Source organism: Rhea pennata, chromosome 19, assembly GCF_028389875.1.
Source record: "Rhea pennata isolate bPtePen1 chromosome 19, bPtePen1.pri, whole genome shotgun sequence".
NCBI classification, from domain to species: domain Eukaryota; kingdom Metazoa; phylum Chordata; class Aves; order Rheiformes; family Rheidae; genus Rhea; species Rhea pennata.
The window spans coordinates 2033070-2060407 of record NC_084681.1 but is presented as its reverse complement, the minus strand read 5'-3'; the positions used below and the strand labels follow the sequence as shown (position 1 = coordinate 2060407).

The following is a 27338-nucleotide window of genomic DNA, read 5'->3' as shown; positions in this document are numbered from 1 at the left end:
GCCTATCCCCATATTGGCTAGCATTTTGATGGAGTTGGAGGCAACGCAAGAACAACAGTGATTATTTGTGTTCTTCTGGGACACCCGTCCTGCTGTCTGGTGCTGGAGTGCCCCTCTACCTGGTGTTGTTTCTGGAACCTGAAGCCAGTTTCGCATTGCTTCTGTACATGTTTACGGCTGATTGTTAAGAGGATGCAGTTGGCCTAAAGCAAGATAAGCAGAGCTCGTATGTCATCTCTGATCTAAAACGTTGATTAAAGTAACCAGGTGACTGGATGCTTGATGGAAGAGAGATCCTGCTAAGCACAGTCATGTGGGTATTGGGTGAATGTTGTTGCTTCAGGGCTTCAGAAGTGTCATTGGCTGACTGTGTTCTCTTGCTATAGAATATAGCCACAAAGATAAAAGAAAATGATTTTTAAAAACTCCATAATAATCAATTTATTCTTTCTTAATTAAATGTCCACCCTCATTGCAGTTTGACCTCACCATGCTTCATCCATGTTTTGGCCTTCTCATCTTAGCTTGAAAAGTGATTTAATTTCAATTTCAAGACCTTTTTGTTCTTGCTTTTTTTTCTTAAAAATCCACCATCCACCCACCCACCACAGCAGGGCATGTCTCTCAGGAAACCACCTCTATGGGCAGTAATAATTTTTGAAAAGTAAGCACATGAAAAGGACTTTGTCAAACACAGGCTTTCAGGAGAGCCATTTGTTGTTGTGTTGGGATTTTTTTTCAGTCTGCATGTACATTTTTCAAACCTACGCACACAGCTAGATAACCTAGTTTATATCAGGCAACAGCAGCAGAAATGAACCTTCAGAAAGGAGCCGAAGGGCAGTGATTTAGAAGCTCAGCCCGTGAGGAACATTGTAGCCTTAAGACAGCATTCTGGGAGAAAGGTGGAGGTTGTTTCTGGGATTTAACATTTTTCTTCTTAATTGCCCTGTAGCTAGCCTGTTGGGGAAAAGAAAAATTTTACTATGTGATTTTTGTCTTGATTTGACTATCTTACAAGTGGAATGGATTAAAAGGGCTTAAAGAGAAGAGGAAAAAAAATCTCATTTGTCTTTTACCTTATCTTTTGTCAAGGTCTCATTTTAAATTTTCCCAAACATCCTTAAGTAAAAATCAATTTTCTTCCTCTTCCTATATTAGTAAATATAAAGATGTATTGCCTATTAACATAGATACTGGTAGTTTGTCAATTAAATGATATTTTAGTCCTCCAAATACGAAATGTAATGTCAAGTTCAATGTTTATGATTATGATTCATCATTCTAGTGGAGCCATCAATTCTGAATGCTCAAACCATGATCTTATACACGTTTTCAGCAGCTTTTTTAGTTAGTTAATAAGTTTCTTTCTCAGTAATGTCTTCCCTGACAATTTTGTTTTTCATTTCGTTATATCTGGATTTAATTCTCCTTCTTATCGAAATATGCAAGTACTAGGCAGTTTAACCTTGCACAGGGAAGTGAATTTTCACTGAGAGGAGGGGGAAAAAAAAAGAAAGAAAAAAAAAAGGAAAAAGAAAACCCAGATACACATATATCTGTGTGAATTCCTATTCCCTCATTCCTTTCATGTAACAATATTTCATTTTGGCTAACTTCAGCCGTTTAACACAGACACGCTGAGCCACTCTCCAGAGATCCCTCTCTCTCCCTAGTGACTATGGAACAACCGTAGATAACTTCTAGACTAGACTCCTAACTTTTAGAAAACTAATAATAAGATGGAGCCTGTCTCATCTGTACAGAAGAGTCTGAAATTGAAATGGTATCTGATGAAATTCTGTTTGGGAGAAAAAATACTGCTATCAATTTTCTCTAACATTTTTAATGGAACAGGAAAGTGCAATTGGTTCTGATAAAAGGGATATTGTATGACTAACAGGCTAAGAGAGCAGCTTTGAGCTGAATGAACAACTACTAAAAGGCTGGTACAGTAGCAAAAACAGCAATGGCATGAATATATTATCTGGGGATCTAAGGCAAATGCATGTTGTATTGGATACACACTGTTGAATGTAAATCCATAGTGCTGAAATACTGTATATTTATTATGCAAGCCAAAGCTGAAGACAGTTTCTGTTTGATGGACTCCCAGTGATGAATGGATTGTTTCATTCGAGTAAATGAACTGTCAGAAACAATGGCTACACAGTACAATTTCTCTCCCCATCCCCAACGGGCAGGAAAGCTCTGCAGCCAAAATAAAGTTGTATTTTTTTGTTAAGTCTAGTGGCAGGCTTGGGTAGAAAATTTAGAGGAATGGATATGGATAGCTTGACCTTAAAAAAAAAAAAAAAAAAATCTTAGCTAAAAGCATCAGTGTTGTGGGCAGATTTGTTTAAAATTGGAGAGAGATAAAGTTAAGTATCTGTCTAAGCTTTCCAGGAGGAAATAGCTTTACTTTGAGATGCTGTCAAAGTGCCATAATGCCGCTAAGAGTCCTCCCTCTGTGGTTAGGGCCGGAGGTGGGCGTTTGGGAGAGTCCTGCTGCTGCTGGAGATGAAACAATAGGACATCCTGGTCCTCGGCATGTCTGCTGTCTTCTCCTGCATGGCAGGAGCTCAGGACTCACGAACAGACCAGGTGAAAGAGGTCTGTTTGTCCATTAGAAACGTGCAGTGCTCACACAGACTTTGATCGTAGCTGGCGTTTGAAGTTTTAGAAGGATGAATCCCTCCATGATCAGAAGAGGGAGCAGCTAAGCAGCAGGAGCGAGTTGGAGCAGAGTGATGAAGGGGAGCCAGTTGGAGGGAGCTCAGCAAGGGCATGCACCTTCTCAGTTTGATATTCAGCAGGTAGCTGTGCAGTGCCTTGAGTTCCATCTCCTTTCTATCGTGCAGCTGCAGAGGGCCCTAATTAAGCTAGGGGAGCAGTAAAGTAGATGTCTGGAAACAGCCGGCTGCCCCCCAGCTTTGGGAGAGACAAAGCAACCTTCCAGTGTCGGGGTCTATGTTGTAGTAGTCATTTTTGAGGGATGTCAGGTGTGCGTATGGAACAGCAGGAGGGTTTTTTCCCTCTCCCACTGTGAACAACTCCTCACACTAACACACCTTTGTGCGAGTGCTGGAGGGCCTGGCTGCTTAGCCATCAAGCTGACTTAACACGATCTGAGCTTGTTTAGGTGGCTCTCACAGGCGTATCCTGAGGGTGGTGCATTTAAATAACAGGCATTTTTAGTGCTAGCTATTTTTCCTTTCTGTGAGCTGTTTCGATGGGTTATATGGGAACTGGGATCCCAAGGGCTTTTTTCCAGTGTCATCATCCATTATCAGGACTCTTGCTGCTGCTGTTGTCCCGCTAGGGTCTGTTTTGGTAGGAGAGATACAGATCAGAAATACTAAATGTCCTCTAGGGGAGCCTGTTCAGCCGCCAGACCGCTCTTCCAAGGTGCCTTCACTGAGTGTCTAATGCCGCAGGGCTTCGCTTCGCGTATTATTGTGGCTTTTTACCAGATCTGACCTTAACTCTTCTTCCTTCTGACCTCTGCACTTGATGACAGTTCTATGCCCAGACATTCAAAACACAGCTCAGGCATGAAGTCCTTTGCATTGCAGATAGTCTTTCTTTTGTGGCTGAATCCTCCTCTCTGGGTTGTGGGGGCTGTCTCAGCTGACTGCCTTCAGGACTAGGGAACCCTGCGGGACACAGTGCTGCCCGACACTGGCCAGGTTCTCTGAAGACTCCAGCTCTCACTGCCTGAGCCACTGATGAGGACAGGACGGTAATTACCGCTGGCAAGAGCAGATCTCTCCGCTCTGAGTGTTGCTGCTCAGATCTGAACAAAGTGGTGAATCAGACAACCATCATACTGCTTAACCGACCAGAATGCTATATCGGTGACTATAATAGACAATAAAAAATGAGGACTGGATTTCATTTTCCATTTTTTTACAGATTCATAAGCAGAACCATACTGCAATGTCAGTCCTCAGTGCAATCTTCTCAGCTGAGATCTTTTTCAGAGGCAAAGTGCTGTTTCAAAAAGGGAGGAGGCAGAGAAACCCTGAGCTTTCTGCATACGTGTGTGAGAGCATTTGTGTTAAACAAAGCCTTTGAAAGGAACTAGAAAGCATATTATAAACTGCAGGTGGTTTGGGATATCTGTAAAGGAGAAATGTTGTTGGAAATGGGGGGGGGGATGGTTTGCATCTTAGAGTTAACTGCACTGTGCAATTTCTCAAAGATTTTTGTTACTTAATAGTCCCTTTCTGAAATGCTTTCTTGGATGTATCTTTATCTAAGAGGAAAAATAAAATTTGGGGTTTTCCCTTCAAGGAGCTAGGTTGACCTCTGAATACTGTAGACTTTGAAGAGTGGTTTTTCAAACACATTTTTTCTTCTTCTTAAAGGTCTGGGCTTGAATTCACTGTTAGCTAGCAAACCATGGCAAACACCATACAAGGGAGTAAATATTCACACCTTGTTCAGAGCTTCCTCCAGTGGTTATTTTAACAATGAAAGTTATTGAATAACAATAATAAATAGCCAGTGTGCTTAGAGAATAATATCAGATTAACTTCTGTTGTAACTTCTCAGTAAAACAGGTTGACTCTGTCTATTCCATTTGTCCAGGAAGCCTGTACAGTGCTGTACGGTTAATTTATGAGCTGGATCCTCCCTGTGCCAAGGCAGAACAGCATGCAGGAATGCCATAGAGACCGTGACAGTTTTTCCTGTTTCTGCCCTGTGTCCTTGGTCCAGCCACGTATCTGCAAATCTTCAGAGCAGAGATCTTATCCTACTCCAATAAGGAGCATATAAACATCTTGAAGTTGGCCCTGTTTTGTCTTTGCAAAAGTACTATAAGCGAAAGTCAATCTGGGAAAGTAGGTATGAAAAAAACAAAAGGTGTTCCTAGGTCATAGAGTTTAACACACTTTCAGTTGTCAAATTCAGAGAGATTGTCCTGACTCGGCTCCTTCCCCACCATTTCTGCTTCAGGCTATCACCTATAAACAGTTATCTGGGATTAGGTAGTTTTCTCCCTTCCCGCTTTAAACAGTAAGCTGTGTACATCTCTTCCCTTTCTACTTAGCTTTTAGAAAGGAAAATTGATAGCCCTGTTTTTTTCCCTCAGTGTACTGCTGAGTAATGGATTTCTGCACATCTGGGCAGCCCAGTTGTGTTATGATTGCATATCCTACAGGCTTGCTGTGATTAAGGGAAGGTGGAGGGAGGCCTCGTGTGCCCTTAGAGCATGGACTGAAAGCAGGCAGCTGATAACTAGTTTTAGAGAAAAAGCATGACCTCAATATATTACACATCTGTTAATGATGCAAACTCTAGTGGCACAAACTTTTGGAAGGCCAGGTTTTGGGTTAAAAAAACACGCATGGGTTCTGTATTGCTCCAAAGCAATCTGAAGATTGATTGAGTCATAGTTATTGAATGCCAATTAATACTAAGTTGATGATACTGCACACAAATCAGGTCTGATAGTTGCAAAACACAAATTATTTATTTATTAACTGATATGAAGGAGTAAATCTCAGGACAAAAGGAAACGCGTAGCTCAAATTGAGCCTATTTATTGGTGAGTAACTTTGACATCACGTGACTTTTTTTTGCAAAATCAGTTATGGGCAGCATTGTAGGGCTGACCTGCTGCATTGTACAAACAGGCTCACACTAACTCCCTCCAGGCCCAGCATGGACCTAAGCAAGACCCTCAGTCAGGGCATCTCCACTCTTGCACCTGAGTGTGAACTCATAGCATCCCAGGGTTCACTTGAGACTGTAAAGGGTCTCTTAGCTCTAGGGAGAGGGACCTGTGCCCCAGATGACTTCACTGGAGAGGCTCTAGTGCTTTAAATCTGGGCCATCTGACACCAAGCACTGGCAGATACAAATGGAGAGCTTTGTAGACTGGAAAACTGCAAAATATACTCATTGCTGGGAATGCTTTCGGCCACTCACCACTCGAGTTTCCTGTTTGCACCAGGATAGCACCCAGGCTGAGGTGGGACTTTTCAAGCTGCTCCTTTAAATCAAACATCATGAAAGAGGGATCAAGAAGACAAACTGAGAAAGCAAACAGAGAAGGACAGTTTCTAAGAAACCCTGCAAGATTTATGGCTTCTGCACCTGATCCCACGCCAAGTTTATTTGATGTTTGTGCACTGCAGCCTGAAGGGGTGCGTCCTGACAGCTGTGCTCCCACCTGCTGCCTACCCTGCCAGGTGCCTGGCAGAGCGCATGGCGCGAGCGCCTTGGCCTTTCCAAGTACAGCTGAATCAGACCAGCTCTTCAGGTCACACATGAGCTGGTGCTGCCTGTAAACAAGCTGCTTCACTAGTGATTCACCAAGCATTACGCTTCTCCTTGTCTACTTTAGGAGAAGAAAAGACAAACAAGCTGCAATGTGTGTCAGGATGTGAATGCAGCCCTCTGGATGCCTCTTGAGCAGGTGTGGTGGCCAAGGCCTGAGGTGCTTTCAGACCTTAGCATCAGAAATGAAGCACTCTGATCAACTGGCCCAGCTGGGAAGAAACTGAGAACCAGATTGCTGGGTAGGCAAGGGTTGTGTTGTGGTGCCGGAGTGCACCAGCAGACTGGGGGTGACTCGGGAGTCAGTTCTCCTGGACTTGCTGTGCTCTTGCTCTGCCAAAAGCAGAGCAGGTCATTTTGAACCAAAATATGACTTATTCTCATCTCCAAAGGAGTCTGTGTTGTTTGCATAGTTACAGGCCCAGAAGCCTTTAACCTTCTCTTGCCTATCACAGAGGAGATACTTACTGACTACGGGGCGTATCTGAAGCTGCATACTACATTTCCAGCAGCAACATGGAAACATCTGCAGGGCTACAAAGATCTGTCAAGGGAATGTCATCAGTAGGGCTCTCAGAGGACTTGTTTCTTGATCAGAACAAGCTGCGCATGTGTTACCAAAAACCCCAAACAGTACTCAAACCTTAATGTCAAATTGTTTCTCTTGGTTGAACAGAGGATAGGGGCAAGTCCAACTCTTATTTCAGCTAAGCAGCTCTTCCTTTATCTGCTAAACAGTCTACAGTTCCTGCCTGCTCCTTTGGCTGAAGCTGGGACTGAATATGTCAGCCAGTGTTTGTACTGGAGCCGAAAAATGTCTCTGCTTGGCTTTCAGCAGTAATAGATCCCATTTTTCATTTGTTTTGTGCCTGTAACACTTGCAGAACAAGACCTATTAGAAGAGACTTTGTCTCAATTACAATTATCGCTTCAGTAAGACAGTAACACGGTAGCAGGCAAGAAAACCTCCCCTCACATTCAGGAGCTTTCAGAGATCCCAGCATTAAAAAAATTGTGAGAGTCTAGATCATAGGACTGGGAGATACCCATACAGTTGCATAGGCTGAATTTTTGCGTAACTGAACTGGTGACTGGGAAAAATTTAGGGGAGACAGAAGATTAGGAGGCCCCAAAAGGTCTATACCCAGAAATGGGCTGGAAATTTTTGCATCTGGAAGAAAATCAGCATGATTCACTGCCTGCTTTCCATAGCCAGAAGCCAGCACAGTCTTTTATATACTGACTATTCAATGCAGAACTGTTGGTTTTTGTCCAGGGTTTGATTAAATATTGTATCCTAGTATGACCAACCTGACAGAATGCCCATTTGTGTGCACTGGTGTCTAAATATTTGCCTGTGATCTGCTAGAGGATGCAGTATTCCAGGGAACCCAAGGAAGCTGCCAAGGTAGCAGACTCCAGCCCCTTGCAAAAAGCCATGCAACCATTTGCCAGCATGTGACAAATACAGCCTGCAGAGATGAGTTTTTGCAGTAATGCTGCTCCTTCCATAATGGAGTTAGCAGCCACAGATAGGGCTTAACTGCCTTCTAACTACCGGAGATGGTTCCTCCTCCCATGTACTAACCATGGCTGACTGAATACGAGTCCCATGGGCCTATAGCACTCAAAATAAAACAAACCATGAAGTACCCATCTTGCTCCCTGCGGACACAACAGTGGCTCAGTTTTCTTTATAGCACTTCTAAAGCTTAGAGGTAGCAGCAGCATTTCACTAATGGGAAGAAAAGCGCAGTAAGACAGTAAGTGGTCCTGTGGTCCTGGCACACTCCCATTCCTCTGTCAGCATCCTCCTCCATAAGAAGGGCTTCTCCTTGCTCTGGGCTTGAGGTCTCAGCAGCAGACGTAGCCGTGTGACTCACCGTGGCTCCTGGGAGTAAGGAGGCATGTCCAGTCCCTGCCAGCACTGAGCTGTGGACATTGGCTGTGCGCACGCATGTGATGCACTCCAAATGCTCTCTTAGGGTGTTTGTTTGCTCTCTCTGGAGAAGCTGAGTGCAGAGCTGCCCTTTTTCTTTGCTTTCCGGAAAGGAAAGGAAAGCTACAGTGAGTGAGAGAGGTAGGAAGCAGTATCCTGTGACGACTTGAGAGACTCTGCCTACTGGAGTGAGCCTGAAAGCTCTTGCTCAGAGATACAAAGCTGAAAGAGGTCTCTTATTACTGGAGGAGACATCAGAACGAGAAGCAGGCACCCTATTTCTCCGCTGCTGGTGGTGGTTTCCTGGCCCAAACCTTTCCTGCTCTCACTAGCTGCAGGCAACAGCAGGAGCAGGGCAGCTGTATTGTAAGGGTTAAATCCCAGCAGACTTTATGCATCTCCAACAAGGCAGCAGTCTTCCTGGCTGCCACAGTGACCGTACTGCCTGGTCTGAGTGCAAAGCTACCATGCTGTGTGGCAGGTGAGGTGGGAACAGCAGCCCGAGATGGTGCAAGGTGAGGATGCTGCATGGCTCCTGCCTCCCTTCCCAACTCTCACATGTGCAGGCACACACAGAGTACCTCAGCCTTTTCTTATCGGCTCTGTTTACACAAAAGACTGCAGTCAGGTCCACCTCAACTGGGACAGTTTCCAAACTCCCAGTCACCTCTTCTTGCCCTGCTTTCTGAGCTCCTGGGAGCTCAAAGGCTACAGCCACTCTGAGTTGCACTTGGCTCGGCACTGAGCCACAGACCCCGAGCACCAGATCCTGGCACCATTTGGGTCGGGCATGCAATGAGCCCCTCGGGGGCTGCTCAGGTGGCACCGAGGTCCAGCAATGCCATAACCTGTCTCTGAAATTGCCCAGCAGCAAAGCCAGCGGGCCAGCACATAGCAGAGGGTGAGCAGACTGGCTGCCTCCCTGGGATCCTCTGCTGGCGGGTTGGCTGCCGGTGGGAAAGGATGGAAACTGAAGCCCTTTTAAAATCAGCCCTCCTGACATATAGCTAGTGGAAATATCCCTTCATCTGACCCTGAAGGACCACCCAGAGCTTACTTAATCCTACAGTCCATCTTCTGAAAACCCACTGTAACAAGGTGTGTTAACCTCTGAGGTAGATTCGCAATTGCGGCCAGGGCTAATGACTGCAAACTCATCTCCCTTGTGACCTTCCTCCTCACACATTGAGGCTTTCATCGGGTTCCTAATATATATATTGCAGTTAAATGTCACTGGCATAAAGAGGAGGGACACCACCTCTCTAAAACAAAATAAATAGATCACATTGGCATCGTTTAGTTTTTTCCCCAGCTGTTTAATATAAAATGTTTTTTTGGAAAGCCTTTACCAGGATAATTCATGTCTTCATCAACAGAACAAATTTGTCTTTAAGAAAGAGAGCACAGTGAGCAAGAAAAATATTGTGGTCCAGCAAATGACATACAGGTTTGCACGGTAATTACAGCACCTCTGGTCCTTTGGCTATTTGAGCGGAAAGGGGGATGCTTGTTGGAGTTCATCAGAGCTTAAGGTAGTTCCACTGAAATGCTTTTCCCTTGGTCTCCTCTCTGGTGTGGGACTGTACCATAGTTTACCTTTTCCGTTCTCTCCTCTCCTGTCTTGGAAGAAGCATCCTGAAGGGAAGCAAATATCTTATCTGATATTCTGAAATCATAGCATGTTGATTAAGAAAACACCAGAGTTCTTGATGATGCGTCAGCAGGTCATTTTGGCTGCATATTGCAGCCACATTTTTAACAGCTTCCGATGCCGTTCAGACCTATACAGAAATCATCTGCCTGATAGGAAATCAGCCAGTTCTTGTCTTCACTGGACCAAAATTTCAGCACCTTGGATGATTTTTAAAATTTGTATAATGTATGTCTGAAATGCTCGAGTATTACTTTTAGAAAAGCTAATCTCCATGCTGATTGCAGTATTATGCCCCATGTAGCATAACACACACTTCCCATAAACATTTTTCAAGGCCTATATTATTTTATCTCTACAATATCTAAAATGTGCTTGTCCCTAAGCCCTTGAGCACATACACAAATATTACTTCAAAAGCAGTATATTCAGCTGTGTTCGTTCATTTACACCTTCACTGAAGTCTAAGCTCAGTCCTGTTAACTTTAATTGAGGAGAAATAGGAGCAAGAACTTTGGCAGACAACAGCGAGGTCTGTAACGAGTTATATCTCTGTAGTTTAGCTGTGCCTGTGCCTTTGAGATCTTAGCAGTGCAAATCGAACTAATATACTAGAGGTTTAAATTGCTATACAAGTGTCCAGCCCCATACTTGACTACACAAGTTTAAAAGCATAGCTTGAGTTATGTGAATGCAGCGTTGTCTGCAGAAAACACTTAAGATTTCAGAAGCCAAACTATGTGGGATTTTATAGACCCCCATAAAGACCTGAATACTAATTGGAAACCCATACATATTGGGATAATAGGAAGAGTATGTTCCATAAGTGGACAGCTGTAAAGGAATAGGTGTCCTCATCTGTGTTAGCTAAGGCATTTCAGCATCTCAGACAGATTTCAGTAACCATTCTTTTGCAGGACAAATTGCGGCAGGGTCAAGGTGTTTTCTTTCATGCTTGTAGTCAAATTCCAGTGGCCAAGAAGATGATCCTTGCTATGACTCCAGGATGAGTGCAAGATACAGAAACAAACTGAGAATATCCCTTTTCTTGGTCCAGCAGACAAGGAGTACCAAAGCGCATCCCATCCCCTTGGGTAATGAATTTCATACTGTCAGTAGGACAGATTTAGCCCTAAGTGCCATTGTCCCCACTTAGAGATGAGGATCGTGGTGCAGACAAGGCATCTACTTCTATCTCATCTAGTGGGCTTGAACTCAAAAATTTATGACCCTAATTAGTTCTCATAAACCTCCTGTGGAGGGGACTTTGCTGCTGCCACACACAGCACATTATTTTAGAACTAAAATCCTGACACTTGAGCTGTACCTTCTCTGCTGCAACATGGGCTGACACCTTACCCTTCCTGCAGTGGGCAGGGATAACAGCTGACCATCCACGTGTTTTCAGTAGATCAGAGCTCAGCTAGGAAGCTGGAAACCCTCATCTTCAAGAAGCAGATTTGATCACACTTTCTTTCTTTGTATTTTATTTTAACATATCATCACTTCCTCCAATGTGACCTTCAGGCACTTTCCTTGACACCAAAGCTTTGATCCTAACCCTTCACCACCTAATATCCACTGCAGTCATTTATAGTAATGTCAGTAATCTTTAATACACAGCCATTCTCAGCTGAAAGGAGTTTGTGCAGGTACCCATGCGATAAGTACATCATGCCATGATGATGGCACAGGTGGGTCAGACCCATTCTCTTTACGAGTAGTATTAAACTGTAGAAAACTGACTTGGTACAAAATCTCGCGGAAGGAATGCAGTGGAGGTAGATTACCACGAATGGTAGAGTCATCTTCTACTTATGCGCAGTATGTGTCCAAGTATGAAAGGCGTTTCAAAGCCTGCTGCCAGCGGTGGCCCTTTGCTAAATATCCAACCACATTTATGACACCTCTGGCCTGTGGGAATTGCCTGCCTGAGATCTTAAAGTCAGTTTTCATCCAGCTATGATGCAAGTTTAATGCTTGCCAGAAGAAGAAATAATATTTGGAAATTAAGGACTGAGGGAGGGAATCTTCAGCTGATATAAACTTTATTGACTTCAAGAGAACCACACTGGTCTACACCGGCACTGCTGGTGGCCCAGGGTTTAAATAAACTGCAAAAGGGTGCTTAAATTCATTTTTAAGGAGGAAAGGGCTGTTGTGCATGTTGTGCTCTTATTTATATCAGTTTTATGCTGCTTTTGGAGATCTGTCCCATGCATTTGCTTTGAAAATCTAGGACCAGCAATATTGTATTTTGGGGAATAGTAAATCCCTAGCACTCCTGTGCAATCCCAAATAAATGATTACTTGTACTCTGTTTCTATACCCTCTCCCAGGTGGAGTCGGCTGTTGTGGTTACCACCACTTTTCCTGAGCTTTATTCCCATTCCCTTCTGTAACAGGAAGTTGAACCATGAGGAGCCATCATGCTACAGGACACTAAGGGCAAGGAGACCTCTGTGGTGTGTAACATGGCCTCAGGGTTTGCAGTGGCACACCGTGCATGGTCACCCATACTTGCTTAGTTAACCTTTGCAGAGATTTTTGAACAATTTAGGGAAATATGTATTGAGTTGCCAGCAAGTGCACTGGGCAGCTGATGAATCTCTGGTGCTACTTGGTACAGATGTGAAACTCTGGTTTGTTATCTGACTTTCTGAGGACCAGCAGATTTCATGGAGCTCAGGTCAGCCAATCTGGAAAAAAGAATGCAAATACTGAGCTTCCACTCGCTTGACTAATCTGCTCATTCCTGAAAATGATATCAAGCCTCCCTGGAGCAAAGCAGAGGGGCAGATTTACCCAAAACTCCTAAAACGTGATTGCAAAGCTCTCCCTGCTCCCTTCCCCCAAAGAAAAAAAAATTTTTTTACTCTAGAATATGCTAGAGGCACAGGAAAATGCAGATGTCAAATCTCCTTAACTTTCACAGGCTCCAAAGGAGGATTTAATCAGTGAAATAAAGTGAGGAGTTGTGAGTTCCTTGCAGTAAACAAGCTAAACATTATTGAACACACACGTGTCTCTTTAAGGAGACAAATTAATTGTGTATGTTTATTTTTACAGCATTATTTAACTGGGTAAGAAAAAAAGAGTTAATGCCAAGATGATATAGCAGAAACAAAGCCCAAGAAAGGATTTTTCCACTGTGTTCCCCCCCCCCTTTTTTTTTTCTAATAACTGTCTCCCATATCTGCCAATCTTAGGTCAACAAACATATATTGATTGACAAGTTAAAATGTTTAGCTTAGCCTGCAACTCATATAAACCAATTTAAAATTTTTAGTGCAGGAGGGAGACGTAAGAGCAACAAACAATATCCCTTCCTTCCGAGCCTCTCCCTTGAGCATAATCTAGAAATGTGTTGTGGACAGTTGCTGGTAGCACAGGACATTCCCTTGTTCACAGTTCAGCAGGTGGGAGCTCCTCATGCCTCCACGCTACACCGAGCAAAGCAGTTCAGGTCTGGAAGCCATGTAAGGTGCTCAGAGGCACTCCAGCAGGATGAGGCAGGAGAGTCGGAGTGTGATGTATTTCCATCCTCACTAGGATCTGTGCTTCTAAAAAATAAAAGGTTGGCTGCCAAAATATGATCATAGGACAACTGCTTCAGCAGCTGTAGCCTAAACAATAGCACTGACACTGTTTTGTAGTGACCATGCTCCTTCATGTCTTGGGGTACTTTCACAGTGTGATTAAGTCTTTACAATGTATTTTATGAGTGAGGCCCAGCTGGAGTTGGAGATACTAAAAATCAAGCTAGAGGTGCTTCTCCTGTAAGACTTCCATGCTGTTATTGCCAGCAAATTGTCGGACCTTATGTCCGCAATAACTATCCTCTTTGGGAAGTGCTTGCAGTAACCCATTACTCATCTCATGCTACCTATCCTTCAGCTGGAGGAAAATGATTATGTTTCTTCATGTATTTCGACCTTTCATTCTTTAGCTCACCAGAAGCTCCTATAATACATCTCAGCTAGGTGTGCAAGTGCATCCAATAGCTGTCTAGTGCGCACACACACGTGCACACAGCCACACAGATTTGACTCATATTCCTTTCCTTCCACAACTCAAAAAGAAATATGTTTGAGGATGGCCAGCCCTACCCCCCGGCTAAGGATCATCAGAGGCAGATCTTTTGAGAAGCCACAGCATACTCCTGACATGACTGAGAGATAAGCAGTCGGGAGACCATAGATGTGTAGCCAGTGGAGAGGAGCAGAAATGGGTCTTCTGTTCCTCAGCCATAAGCACACTCAAAACTTGGGGGAAATGTGGATCTGAAATCTGCAGCTCAGCCCCCTGTCAGATGAAGTGTCCTGATGTCAGCATAGATATAGAGCCTAGTTGATAGCCATGCCCCATCCCAGAGGAACTGGACCACTTTGAAAATGCACTGGGAACCATCGCTGCCTTTCTGCTGATGTTAAGGTGCTTTGGAGCAGTAGCAGGAGACTGCCCCCAGACGCAGGCTTTGCTTTGCTCCTTGCTGCCGTCTAACGTCTGAGCTCCCTGTAGAGGAAGCTTGTTCCTGTGACCTGGATTTTGAATTGCTTTGAAGCAAGGGAAGAGGGAGCTGCAAAACTGGCATTAGCCAGCTGATACTAAGCCAACTACCCGAGGAACTGATCATGTCTCTCGTGCTAATGGCACTGAAGTTTCCAGACCTGATGTAGATTTTTCCTATCCTTATTTTTTTCTAAATGGAAATTGTTCAATTACCTTATTGGAGTCTGCTCTGATACAGAAGGTCCAAATGAGGGGGGAACTGGAGGTGCATACACAGGGAAAAGGATTTACCAAGTTTTCTCACCCTTCCTGTAGGCGTGTTGAGTAAGGTAGGCGTTGTGGTTTCTTCAGCCAAGCCAAGGCAAGCAAGCCATACCGTGGGTCACTTCATGGTATGCAATGAATCAGGCGTGCAGTGGACTGAGGCATGGGTTGGACAGGTCAGAACATCCACGTCCGGCCCTGTCCGTTCTTGGGCACCATAAGGACCCTTGCCTGCATGCACAGACTCACGCCGCGCACACTGACAACCTTGTTTCTCTTGCCATAGTCTGCTCCGAGTATACAAGCAATTGTCAAGATGTCACAGAAAACTGGTTTAAACTGAGATGTAGCTGCAGCTGTGCTATAAATGCTTGGTTTGGCCAACCCGCTGAACAAAAGTTGACTGTCTCCCTTTGGGTGGATTTCCAGAGAAGGGCTTGCTTTTCATTTCTTTTGGATCTAACTTTTAGAGCTAACTTTTCCTTAATGACTGGCTTTAAAATACAGATGTATTACCTTAGTCTGGCCATTAAAATGAGTATAAAAATTACTGAAGGTACTGATAATGATGTTGATAATTTTATCAAGAGCTGTCTCTGCAGTAAAAATACATCATTGCTTCTACAGCCACAGTTGTAAAAAGTCTTTCTAGAATTGCCACAGATAGACCTCTTTTATATGATTCTCACATGTCTATAAATTAAAGATACCATTTGAATCAAAGAAGCATAAAGCAGGTCTGGCCAGTAAGGATCAAATATCTTTGAGTTTATTTTTTTTTTAAGCACCAAGAATGAATATGTCTCCAAGCCACAATTTTTTAAGTTGTGGGACAACAAAAAGGAAAATAACTAGCAGTTGATCAACTAACTTCGTTGATACTCGCTATAGTATTAATATCCTTAATATCTTTAATATGCTTAAGTGTTGTTAAATTGTGTCACTGTATGAGGCGGTTGCTGAGCTGGAAATCTGTGCTCTTCTTGCTTTTGCTTGGTTGCTCACCGTGAGCAAAGGAGGGAAAGGCCCTCGCAGTGTGGACGGAGAGTCGTCATTCCTGTTTATTCATCTGGTTTGAGGTTTACAGCCCATGTAACAAACATCTTGTTTGTGGCCTGACAACAAGAGATGTTTCAGGCGGTTTTCTTCTGCCAGCTGCTTTGCGGTCAGCGGGAGGGAACCCAGCCAGACGGCTACCCTGTAATCAGATCGCTCCCTGGTTTGGGCAAGCAAGGAGATAGCAGTGGGCAGATCCCTGAAGCTGGTGTTTTCAGAAAGCTCTTTGTTAAGCAACTGTCTTCTGCTGTCAGTTCAAGACGGCTCCATTGCTGGTCATTTCCTCTCCCTATTAAGTGCTTATCTGTGGCTAGACACAAGCAGCTGGGTAGAGACTGAGTGACAACGGGAAAAGCTCTAGGCAGTGCCCTAGTCTGAGGAAGCAGCAGGCAAGGGCTGTTTGCTGGCAGCGCTGGGGAATGGCCGCGGCTGCTCCGGGCAGGTGCGTTTTGCTCTCCTCACAGCCCAGAGCTGAACAAGATGGTCAAACAGCCTGTATACCCTTTGGCACAGGAGGACCTGACTTGCCCAAAAATTAACACTCAGCCTAGAGCTTTCAGTCAAAGCCCCTAGCTGTGGGCTGTCATTGGGCAACCTTAGCCTTCAAGTGAAAAACCGAAGTGGAAGTGGTCTCATTTTCCTTAACAGTCAATATCAGCAAAAAAATAGGAGATTCATCAGCTACTGATGACTTTGCTTTGCTTTGTTCCAAGTGTTTTCACTACCTACGTTGTGGCAATACCCAGGCGCTGCCCTAAAGAACATACCAGCTGGATAAGTAAGGCACAAGGACTCCTCCAAGGACCAGTGTGTTTATTGGGCTACATTGGAGCCACGTTTCTTGAATGATATGTGCTGCCCTTTATCTTTGCCGTAGGTGTCTTTACTGCGAGGTGGGTTTAGGTCTGCAGAAGGCAAATGCTCATGCCAAAGGCTGTCCGCAAAGCTTCAGGGTTGCAAAGATACTCTTGCAAATATGGCAGAGCAGAAGTGTCTCTGAATTTTTCTCTGTTCCAGGATGATTTTGTTACTTAACGCTCTTTCTTCAGCTTCCTCATCGGCAAAATGAGGAACTTACCTGGCTCCTTTGTGAAACACTTTGAGACCTACAAGTAGAAAGGATTATCAGGTTTTATTTTTATTATACAGCCTCACTGGAGCCTCAATATCTGGAGAAACAGTCCTTCCATTCTCATGTTGGAGAACAAATCCCCGGTCCTGGAAGTAGCAGCAGGTCTTGTTCTGACTACATAAAGCCACAGGCCTGAGCTCTCTCAACACTTCCTAGAGCTCAAACTCTCACAGCACCTTTTACAGGCTGGTTGTTGATCAAGGCCTTATTTACAGCTTGCCAACATTGAAAGAAAGCTTCCCATACCTGTCAATGAGTTTGCCATCATGCTTTTTAGACTCCACAGCAGTTTAAAAGTTTTTGTGCCCATGGAAAACCCACGAGATTCAGGGAAAAAATTCAGGCACCTCCTTGAGCTCATTTAGAACTGTCACGTCGGAATAATTTTCCTATCTGATCTGCAGCTTTTTTCCATCCTGGTAATAGACTCTCAGAGACTCTCAGCTTTGGAGCTGGCAATCTTTTTAGGAAATAAAAGTGATACTTTTAATATTTTGTTACTTTCTAAAGTGGGTTGAATGAGATTAAGCAAAATTAGCACCTTCTGGTTATGAAGTCCAGTTTCACTGCAATGACTGTTACTCCTCTTGAAGATTCTTCTGCTCCCCAGTCAAGAGCACACAATAGCTACCTGGAAGCAACAGAGCAAAGTATTGATAGGGGATATTTCTCTTTTTACCGTCTTAAGAACCTGTCTGATAGCTGGTTTCAATTTTCTGGACACAAGGTTTGACCCTTTTCTGATCTTGTGCTATGAAAGAAAAATGTTGTCAATAAAAATAGAAGCAAATCTGCTGTGGCAAGGACAGTTAGAGTACCTCTCACAGTACAGGTCAGAGACTATGCAATGCCAGACTGACTGTGGTTTGGACTTGGCAATCTTATATGAATCTTTTATCTTGAAGCTACATGATAAGTAACCAGCTCTTGTATTTCCTGTGCAATATTGATAGCACAATGTAAATAAGGGGGGCTTGCGAATAACCAAACCTGTGTGAGATAATTTCAGAATGGTCAAAAGTTCTGTTTTCAAATGCAAAATAAAAACAGAACTTGGGAAAGTGTTGGGTGATTTCCTTTCCCTGCCACCAACTGGGACTTAGATGGGGCACTGCGTTCTCATCAGGAACAAAAATAATATTCACCCATGTACTTATTCAAAGAATGCTACTCAGCATTTTCAGAAATCAAATGCAATCCATCAGCCTGGAGTGAGACAGCAATATTGTTTTGAATGTTTCATTATCAATTTGCACTGAAGGAAGTAGCCCCATGCTGTTATCTGCCCCTGTTTTCTTTTGCGGCAAGGCGCCTGTTTGTGGATTGTGTTGTATTGCATTTTTGGCTTACCAGGGCACTACCATGGCTTCGGAAAGGTTTTTGTATAAAAACTGCCCAGTTCTATTATTTGCTTTTGGTGCAAAGCCAGTCGTTGTTAGAAATCTGCCTGCTGAGGGTGCTGCAGGGGGACGAGGTCTGTGAGGTTCGGGAAGCCTCGAGGCGCCCAACCAGAGCTACGAGTCAGCTCGTGCCGTTTGTCCACTGCTGAGCACGGCCTCAGTAACCAGCTCCGTTAGTTTAACTATCACTCAAACAGTTGTGTGTAAATCACAGGAATTATAATCCTTGCAAAGGCAGAGACAACACACTGACAACAGTGGGCAAGCCCTACGTTATTTCACTGGGAGCGCTGGGATCTCCCCTGCCCTCCTTCCCTAGCCCAGCCATGCCTGGGAACTGAGGAGCTCTGCAGGGTGCTGACCCTGAGCCTGGGCTCACGTTGCCCTGCCAGGGCTGCGCTCAGCTGCTGGCCCTGCACTAAAGCAGCCGCGTAGCCAGTGAGGTCTAGTTCCGCTCAGTTTGTCCCTAGGGAGAAAACAAGACATGCATGCCACGGTTACTCCGTTGAACCTGACTCAACCTCTGTTGAGTCTTTGGTTTTCAATTCCAACTTTGTTTATTTCCCCAAAATTTCCGAGCTGGGGATGTTCACAGCTACACTGCAGTGAAACCCCACAGAGCCGATGGAGCTCCTCAGTATTACTTCCCTCTCAGCTGCAGTCAACTCCTGAATGTAAATGATGCCTATCCTTGGCCTTCTGAGGCCCCTGTGTTGCTCTCTGATGCTCTCTTCCAAGCAGCTTCATCCACACAACACAGGCCTTTCAATTTTCTTCCAGATTGCTTTACAATTTGTCTTTTCACTTAACTATATTTGATTCAGCCTTTTGGGATGAGAGCTTTCCCCACTCTTCTCAATCTTACTGTTGCTACAAAGAACGCGGCATCGAATATTTTTGTCTGAGTCAACTCACAGGTTTCGGCAACAAGCTTCAGGCTGGCATACTCAGCATCATGGGAGAGAGTCTGGACAAGGAATTCTGATCAACAGATAATGCAAAAAATAAAAACTAGAAGTTGTTCTGTCATTATCAAAGTATAAAGTTCATGCAAGCTGCCTGATTCTCTTTCCATCTACCTGGCAAGAAACGTGAAGTTTCCCTCTAGGGCTGGCAAGGGGCTCTTTTTCCATAGCATCGTTTGACCATGGAACAGTTGGCAGGGGAAAGCTGCAGAGTGATGTGACTGTATCCTTGCTTTCAGACAGTTAAACATGTCTTCTTCCATGGCAACTTTGGAGGTCGATCCCTAAAGATGGGAAGCTGAACGAGTGGCCTACCACAGCGCCAAAGCTCAGGCTTTGTTGGGAAGGCAATGAGCTCTAAGAATTTCTGTTTGTAAACTACATATACATAGAAATTGATACACATTTCAGTTTTCAAACTGCAACATCTTTAACAAAATCGCTGCAGACTGGCATTGGCAACCTCAGCTAATGGAGTCGTAAACAGCAGAGTAGAAAAGGTCCCGGAGACACTGATCCAAGTGCTGCTGATTCCCGGCTCCTCTGCAATGCTTTGTGCGGTCGCTCTTTGCTGGATCTCTGCAGTGATGAATTCTTGTTCATACCACCAGGCATATTACCCAGTTACCGAAACCGCTTCTACTGCCCATGTTTTTTAATTCCCAGCCTTGCCTTTGCTCTGCTTTTGTTCTTTCCTGTCTCACCATCATCTTAGATGACAGGTACATGGTTTGCGCTAGCTGTTTTGATCTTGTCGTTTATTTATAAGAGATAATGCTTCTTTGCAGCTGTTTTTTCTTAAATGATGCAAAATCACTGGCTCCAAGCCCTCCATTGAGGGCCACAAACACATTTCAAAGACATGTGAAAACAATAATAACAAAAAGTAGCTTTAAGAAAGCTACTTTTGACCCCTGGAGGGTCACGCAGCAGGAGTATGCAGAGAGCAACCTCGGCTTAGGCTAAGCCTGGCCTGATCGTGTCCCCCCTTTGCCTCCAGTGGGTTTAAACACCTCACTGCCCTCTAACCACCCTTCTTCTTGAATTGCCAGCAGGAGGGTCTTGTGGTGCATACACGAGGTCGGACCTTACGACTTCTGACTCTGCCACTGTTTTACTGTGTATCTGGGCAAACTGTTGCCTCTCTCTGTGCCTCCAGCGATTCATGAAAAATACAAATCATAACAGCGCTTTCATCCTATCCCGTGTTGCCCCTAGCCGCAATGTGCAGGGGCTGAATGCATGAGAACTAGCACCTAATGCCAGATGGCCCCATCAGAAACAGATGGCTGAAGTTAAGCAGCAATAGGGGTCTGAAGTTTTGCATCCTAGAAAGTGCACGGCTAGTCCAAGGTTGTGCAAAAGGCAGGAAGTAACTGGAGAGAAGGGGAAATAGGATGGCCAAGCTTTCCTTGCAGGATCCAGTACTTCTCAAAATCCCTATAGATGTGGTTCAAGCTCTACACAAATGTTGTGAGATGCTTTTATTTTCTTTGAAAAGAAGTTTGCCAGCCCTCTGCGAGAACCGCTCGCAATGGAGACAATGACACAGGAGGAGAAACAGAAGTGTGAATACCTCCGTTGCCCGCCGTCTGGGACTTTTCCTTTCGCCCTTCTGTTCGCACCTAGCACAAGATGCACGTCTGCGTTCACAGCTATCGCAGGATGCTGCCGCTTTGCCGTCGGGCAGGAAGTGCCAGTGTGAAGCGGGTGTAACCTCCTTCTCCGCTTGCCCTCAGAAAGTACATGAAACACATCAGCCCTTGTTGCTGCCATAAGCTGAAAAGGGTTTGTGATTCCAAGTCTACTCCACTCACAGCACGACATGCCCTGGGTCAGCCCCAGCAATAATGTTTTTAAACAATATTAGGTTATTCTTGGCAATCGATGATGACATTTTCTACCAATCGGGATATGAGAAAAACTTCTAATAATAAGAAGTGATAGAATAACAGAACTGGAGACCAAAATATTCTCAAATGCAGAGGCTAGTTATACTGTGGGGGCAGAGGGAAGCTGAGACAAGTCCTGCTATGATTTGTCTTAAGAGTTTAACCCAAACATACTGTTAATTCCACACTTGGGGAGTCCAAGTCTAATTACTGTATACTTGAGACCCTCACACTAGTAGGCAAGGCAAACGCTGCATTTGTATTTTCCTCTGCTCTTATGTGTGATCAAAGAACTCGATACTTAATACAGAAATCTAAATAATTTACAAATCTGAATAACTTAGCAGATTCTAAGTCTGTTGGGTTACATTTCTGTGTATTTACATCCATGTGGACTAGACTCATTTTTTCCTGGTGGGTCTAGCATAATTTTTGAAATGCATATTAACAAGTAAATTAGTTTTGTTCCCTTCCTTTGTACACTGTTTGGAGAGGTCTTGTGCAATGCATGCAACAAACCTGATAGTGGTGGTGATGATTCTCTTTTATGTACATAGGGGTAATATCATCACAAGCCCGGAAGTCCATTCAACAAAATTAAGTCAAAATTGAAGCAAGGAGACAATGGTCATGAAGACATGCTAGTTTAGGGGTCGATATGTGCTTGCAATGTGATTATATCCCCAGTGACTTTACATGCCAGCACATCCAAAATGTCCAGTGAGGCACAGGACTGTGCAAGCTCAGTGACACTCCCATGGACCCACCTCATGCACTACCCCTTCTTCTTCTCAGCGTGAAAGTATCACAGTGGAAGTTGATATGAATGGAGGAGACAGGGAGGCAGTAGGAATGGGAAAAGGACAGACTGTTCCAAGTTCAAAGGGCATCATGGAAAGAAGTATAAAAAAATGCACCCTGGATGTGAAGATAGGGAACATATGAAAAGATAGGAATTTTAGGGAAAGAGCTTCAATTAAAAGCAAAAAGACCATGAGAAAAGAAATAAGGGTGGTCTTATGCATAAGAGCCTCCAAACTAAGTCAGCTCTGAGATATGCATAGTCCTCCAGTAGCTCAGCCACAATGCTCTGCTAATGGAAATGGTCTGAATGAGTCTGAAGGTAGAAGCCACCTGACCCTCGCAGGCACAGGGCTCTTTCAAAGGCCAGTTGTTATTGCTGTTACAGAAGAGTTCAAGATGAAGGAGCAACAAGGCACCTTCAGCTGAAGGTCTTTCGAAGAGACTGAAATCTTTGCCTTGACAACACAGTACTCTTCTTTGCATGATGATTTCAACAGCTTTCTCTGATTCAGATCGAACAATAATAAGCTATTTCTAAGGCACATCCTCAAAGAATAATTTCAGCAGATTCTAGACAAATAACAAGATGAATTGAGACTGAGAAAAGGACTATCTCAACATTTCCTGCTGTTACTGCTCTAGCAGCTTCTCATGGTTCAATTCCACTAGAGTCATTTCAGATTATCTTTTATGATGCAAACAGTACCCGCCTCTCCCAAAAAAAGCATTGTCTGATTCTTCAGAACTGTTTCCAAAAGGCTTGTTTTTCTAGATTTTTGGGGTGGGTTTTTTTTTTTTTTTTTTTTTTTTTTTTTTTTTTTTTTGCGTTCATAAACATATCATATTCCATATCGTGCCCCACTGAAGTTATAACCCAATTCTATTTAACTGCCTTTATATGAGACCTTACTGGATTCTTAGTAGAGCCATATTCAAGGCCTTCAGACATATAATATAGAAGGTGGTGTGGGAATAAGACAGTCATACCGGCTCGCAGCAGTTGATGCCAGGCAGCCCCCAACCTCCATGTCTCACTGCGGTTACAGACACAACCCACCACCATTCCCTAAATCCCTCTTTTTTTCATCTCTCAGGCCCCAGCATGGCTTTCCATCCTTCTCCTCTCCCCATGACTGACTGATTGATAGTAGCAGTTGATCTTCATGCTCCCTCTGCCCCTCGCATGGGTGAGCAGCTGTCATTTCCACAAAGAGCAGGAGAATGAACTCCTCCTTTCTTGTTCCCCCCCCACCCCATCCGTCAGCTCAAAAGTAACATTGAGAACAAATGGAGTCTCCCAGCTGGTTTGATTTATTTGGTTTAATGTTCCACCATGACCCCTTGGCTTGGCCTGGCCTTTCATCCAAGCACTGTAGAGGCCTAGGGCTACTTTGCTTCTGTGATTAGATGAGTGCAGTGTATTCTGGCCTATTGGCCAAAATCCAGCAATTCACTTAACTATAGTCTTCATTTTGAAGAGTTGGACTAAGGCATAGGGAGAAACATCCCAAGAAGCTTTGTAGAGCCCAACAGCACCCAAGAAGTCTGTGATGGAGCTGATGGCTGAAGGCAGGTCTCCCCTTCATCACAGCAAGGCCTTCATGACTGCTTGCTCCTTTGGCGCAAGGCTGGAAAGCTTTTTTGGCTGCTAGAACAGATGTTGCTCTTTAAATTATAAGCGCTTTTCATCCAGGTATTCCTCACCAAGGCAGAAGGCAACAAAATGAGCCCATTTTGTCTCTTCTGTTAATGCGGCACAATTCACTCTGCAGCGGAAGAGCTGCCATCCGTTGCTTTTGCATTGCACTTGGTCTGTGCTTGCCCTCGCAGTGCAGAGCATGGTTTTCTCGTCCAGTATACATGTCAGCAGAATGCCCTAGGGACGAATCATTGCATGCATTGGTTGTTGATTATATCTTGTTTTACAGCCTTTTTTATGGATTTTTTTCATTCCCAAGTCTGCAGCAATTTATACTGCATTCCCCTCTGTTGTCCCCTTCATCTTCCAGAAGGACAGAGCCTTTCAGCAGTGCCAGCCAGTCTGAATTTCCCACTCATGGAGGAGCAGAGGAGGTAGGCCATCTTCTTCCAATTGCTCATTGCCTTTTCCCCATTGCATTCTTATTCAAAGGAAAATCTTTCTTTTGCGTGATGTCTGATGTGTTAGTTGATAATCAACATGTCAGGCAGAGAAGAAGTAGCCCTAGAAACAAGAAAAAAATAATCCAAATTTCTAACTGGGTTGGATTCAGTGCCTTTTGACACCCCTCCCTTCCTAGTCCCAACCCCTGTCTTGGGCAGACTCCTAGATCATAAGTTCATTAACGGGAAAATGAGAGGAAACATTTTTCTCCAACTAAGGGACTACCATGAACACACTCTGCTGTCACTGTCTTTCTATATCAGAAGTATCTGTTGACCTGGATAGATTGGCCAGTTATTTTTCTGCTGCTTGAGATCTGCAGAGGCCTGACTGAACGAAATGATTTTCTTTGGGTACAACAGTGGCCAAAAGTGGCATATGAAAGTATTAGGAAGTGGCACACGTAGCTCTGGTCTACACACAGTATCTTTTGTACTCGTGTAATTATGTTGGCTAAGGCAGTGATATTTTACCCATACAGTTATAACAGCATATCCTGTAGTGTGGACAGCATAAGGGTGCCTTATACCATCTAAGCTCATTGCCTTTCTTATACAGGAATAAACCATACTAATGTAAGTGTTTTTATATTAGTAGAGCTTCATCCACATCAGGGAAATTGAATAGTTTTCAGCATCTAAAGCAAAATAATCTTTTTTCATAGAAAATCCTTAAATAGGTAGTGGTGATAACCAAGAAGTTTCTTGATTCCCCATACTGACACAGCCAGGAGGAGCTTAAAGACAGTGGGGGAAGGAGGTTCCTAAAAGGTTCTGAAGTTGTGTATTTAACACCCCAGAACAGTCCAGTCTGCTCTGTCTAGTGCAGAGCTAGAGGACAAATGACAGCCCAGATTCGATGCTCCAGGATTACAAGGATAGATTCTGAGCTGTGCTTCCCAATTTCAGTGCATCGGGTGGTCCAAGTGGAGACTCTGAAAGCTTAGAAATACCAGTGGGTAGAAACACATTGCTCAACTGTTTCTTCCTAGTAGCTCATCACTGTAAGTGCTCTCTGAAGGCCCACTCAGACTTTGCAGGGCACACCAGCCCGTTTTGGCCATCAAGCTGTCCTACAAGCACCACATACCAGCACTGACCATTTCTGACCCCAGTCATCCAGGTGCTTTTGAAAATTGTTGCACCTTCACTGCAAAATGAATAAAGGGCTTTGGGAGTTCATTTCTCAGACCACATGGATCAGCACCTTCGTCCAGAAACAGCAAACAGGGAGCAGGGAGATACAGACATTCCCCAGTCCCACAAACATAGCAGAGTACGTTTGGCTATGCATGGATATATTTTTGTTGCTTCCACTTCAGTCTACGCTAGTGCTTAAAGTTAAGCATGAGAGTGAGTATTTGGGTAATGAGAGCCACATGGAGTGTGATTTAAATACACAGAAAGCACATCAATAGGCTATTCAAGATTTAATTACATCTCCTCCATTTCACACTCCAGTGCAGATTTTGTTGGCCTCTCAGAAGTAAATGATATTCTGTGTTTTAGACTCCTGGATCCTCAAAGAGCACAGTTTGTCCTTCTAAGTACTATCGAAAGCCTTTTCTATCAGGAAGCATAAGAATTGCATGTGACTTTAGAACAAAGCACACTTCCAGACCCCGTGTTTGTATAGCCCCAGCCCCTCCCTCAGATATTTAGCACAATTGTAACATAATTATTAAAGGCAAATAAAATAACTTATTCGAAGAAATCTAATGAAACCAATGTAGCGCTTTTCAGGGAAAAGATCACCCTCAGCAAAGCAAGGATAGGCAAAAAGAGCTCAGGTAAGGAACATTTCTACCAGTCACCTTAGAAGGGGCTGGCAGGGCTGTTTCTCATGCATACCTCTTTTTGGTTTGGTTCGGTTTGGTTTTTATCACCCCTTTTATAAAACACCATCTATGCATATAAGCACATGCGCGCTGGTTGCTCGGACAGTCAGAAACCCAGCCATGGTCGTGGCCCTGGATGTGATGAGTGGAGGTTGGATTTCTCTGCCTCGTCGCATCTTTGTCTTAGACAAGAGGTTGGATGGGGGGTGCTGACTTCCAGACAGCTATGAGAAACAAAATAAACATGCATGTAAATGAGAGGCTGTTTGGAAGAGGGTTTGTGGATGTTGGCAAGAAGAACAGCACAACTTAGGACTTTACTTTTTTCTTTCTTTTTTTCTTGTTCTTCTCTCCCTCTCTCCTTTTTTTACCTCTTCTTTTTTTCTCTCTCTCTTCTTAAATGCCAGTGGAGATATTTTTTAAAGCAAGAGTATATTTTTAGACCATGTTGTTATGGCAAAGAGGGGAAATGACCTTTTCATTTAGTCGGGAGACATTGTGTGATTGGCACATCAAAAGACACAAGGATCTGGGACTTGAGCCATCCATGTTTTCAGTCCTGCAAGGAGGCTTCTTGCCCCATTCTGCCTGGTTTCTTCTAGATGGAGCGCACAAGTCCTCCAAGATTTGGAGGCTTGTTATATAGGCAGAATTCACATGTACTTCTCTTCCACTACCCACCAGCTTTTGTAAAAGAAAACCATGAACAAAGTGTTGAGATCAGGCAAAAATCTGCAGCAGCTTACATTTGAGGATGGGGGTCAGGGCTTTCCTTCAGGAGCCCCTGAAAATGCTCATTTCAGGTGAATTGCTTATTTTACAGCTGAAATAAATGTCATGGAATTGCAGCATTTTTGTGTCTTCCTCAAGGGGAAAAAGATGGTAGTTTTAGAGGTTTTTGGAGAGAAACCTTCACTTGCTGTGCTCCCACAGGGCCAGGGCTATGGACAAGCCCCGATCGCTTCAACTTCCTACCACTTATCTACCTAGACTAGAAGACAACCCCTGCGCCTGTGTAAACCTTAGTGTTACACCACAGTGGATGTGGAATTTTGTGGTTTCTTTTATTTTATCCATGTGATCATCTCCCCTTAATCAGGTATTTTCAGTCTTGGTGTTTGATATTGCATCAGCAAGGATTTGAAAATGGAGTTTTTCCTTCTATGATGGGTTTAGCTGCTGCCTCTAAACTGTTTGTTTTAATTTTGTACTTTGACCAACTTTAACTGGCTTTTCTTTCTTATTTTAACATCTGTGTACTTTCTGAATGTAATCTCCAAAAGGTTTAATTTTAGCTTTTCTTATAAATATACATATCCATATACCATCTGGCTCCTGCTCTGTCCCAACTTTCACACAATTTGATCGTGGTGGGTGTGATAGTCCACGGCCTCCAGAGCTTCTGTGGTCTGGAAAAGACCCCTGTATGCCTCTGGCAGATGACCCATCCATCTC

General features: G+C 43.9%; 1 long non-coding RNA gene across 5 annotated transcripts in view; it reads left to right on the top strand.

Moving 5' to 3' along the window:
- LOC134148969 (uncharacterized) overlaps positions 1 to 27338 on the top strand; it is a 206160-nt gene that overhangs the window by 154080 nt on the left and 24742 nt on the right. For 4 of the 5 annotated variants that reach the window (XR_009960321.1, XR_009960322.1, XR_009960320.1 and 1 more), the window contains one exon: positions 23913 to 23976. The exons of the other annotated variant lie outside the window; for it this stretch is intronic. This is a non-coding gene — a long non-coding RNA (uncharacterized LOC134148969). The remainder of the gene's footprint in view (positions 1 to 23912; positions 23977 to 27338) is intronic. 5 annotated transcript variants of the gene reach the window in all.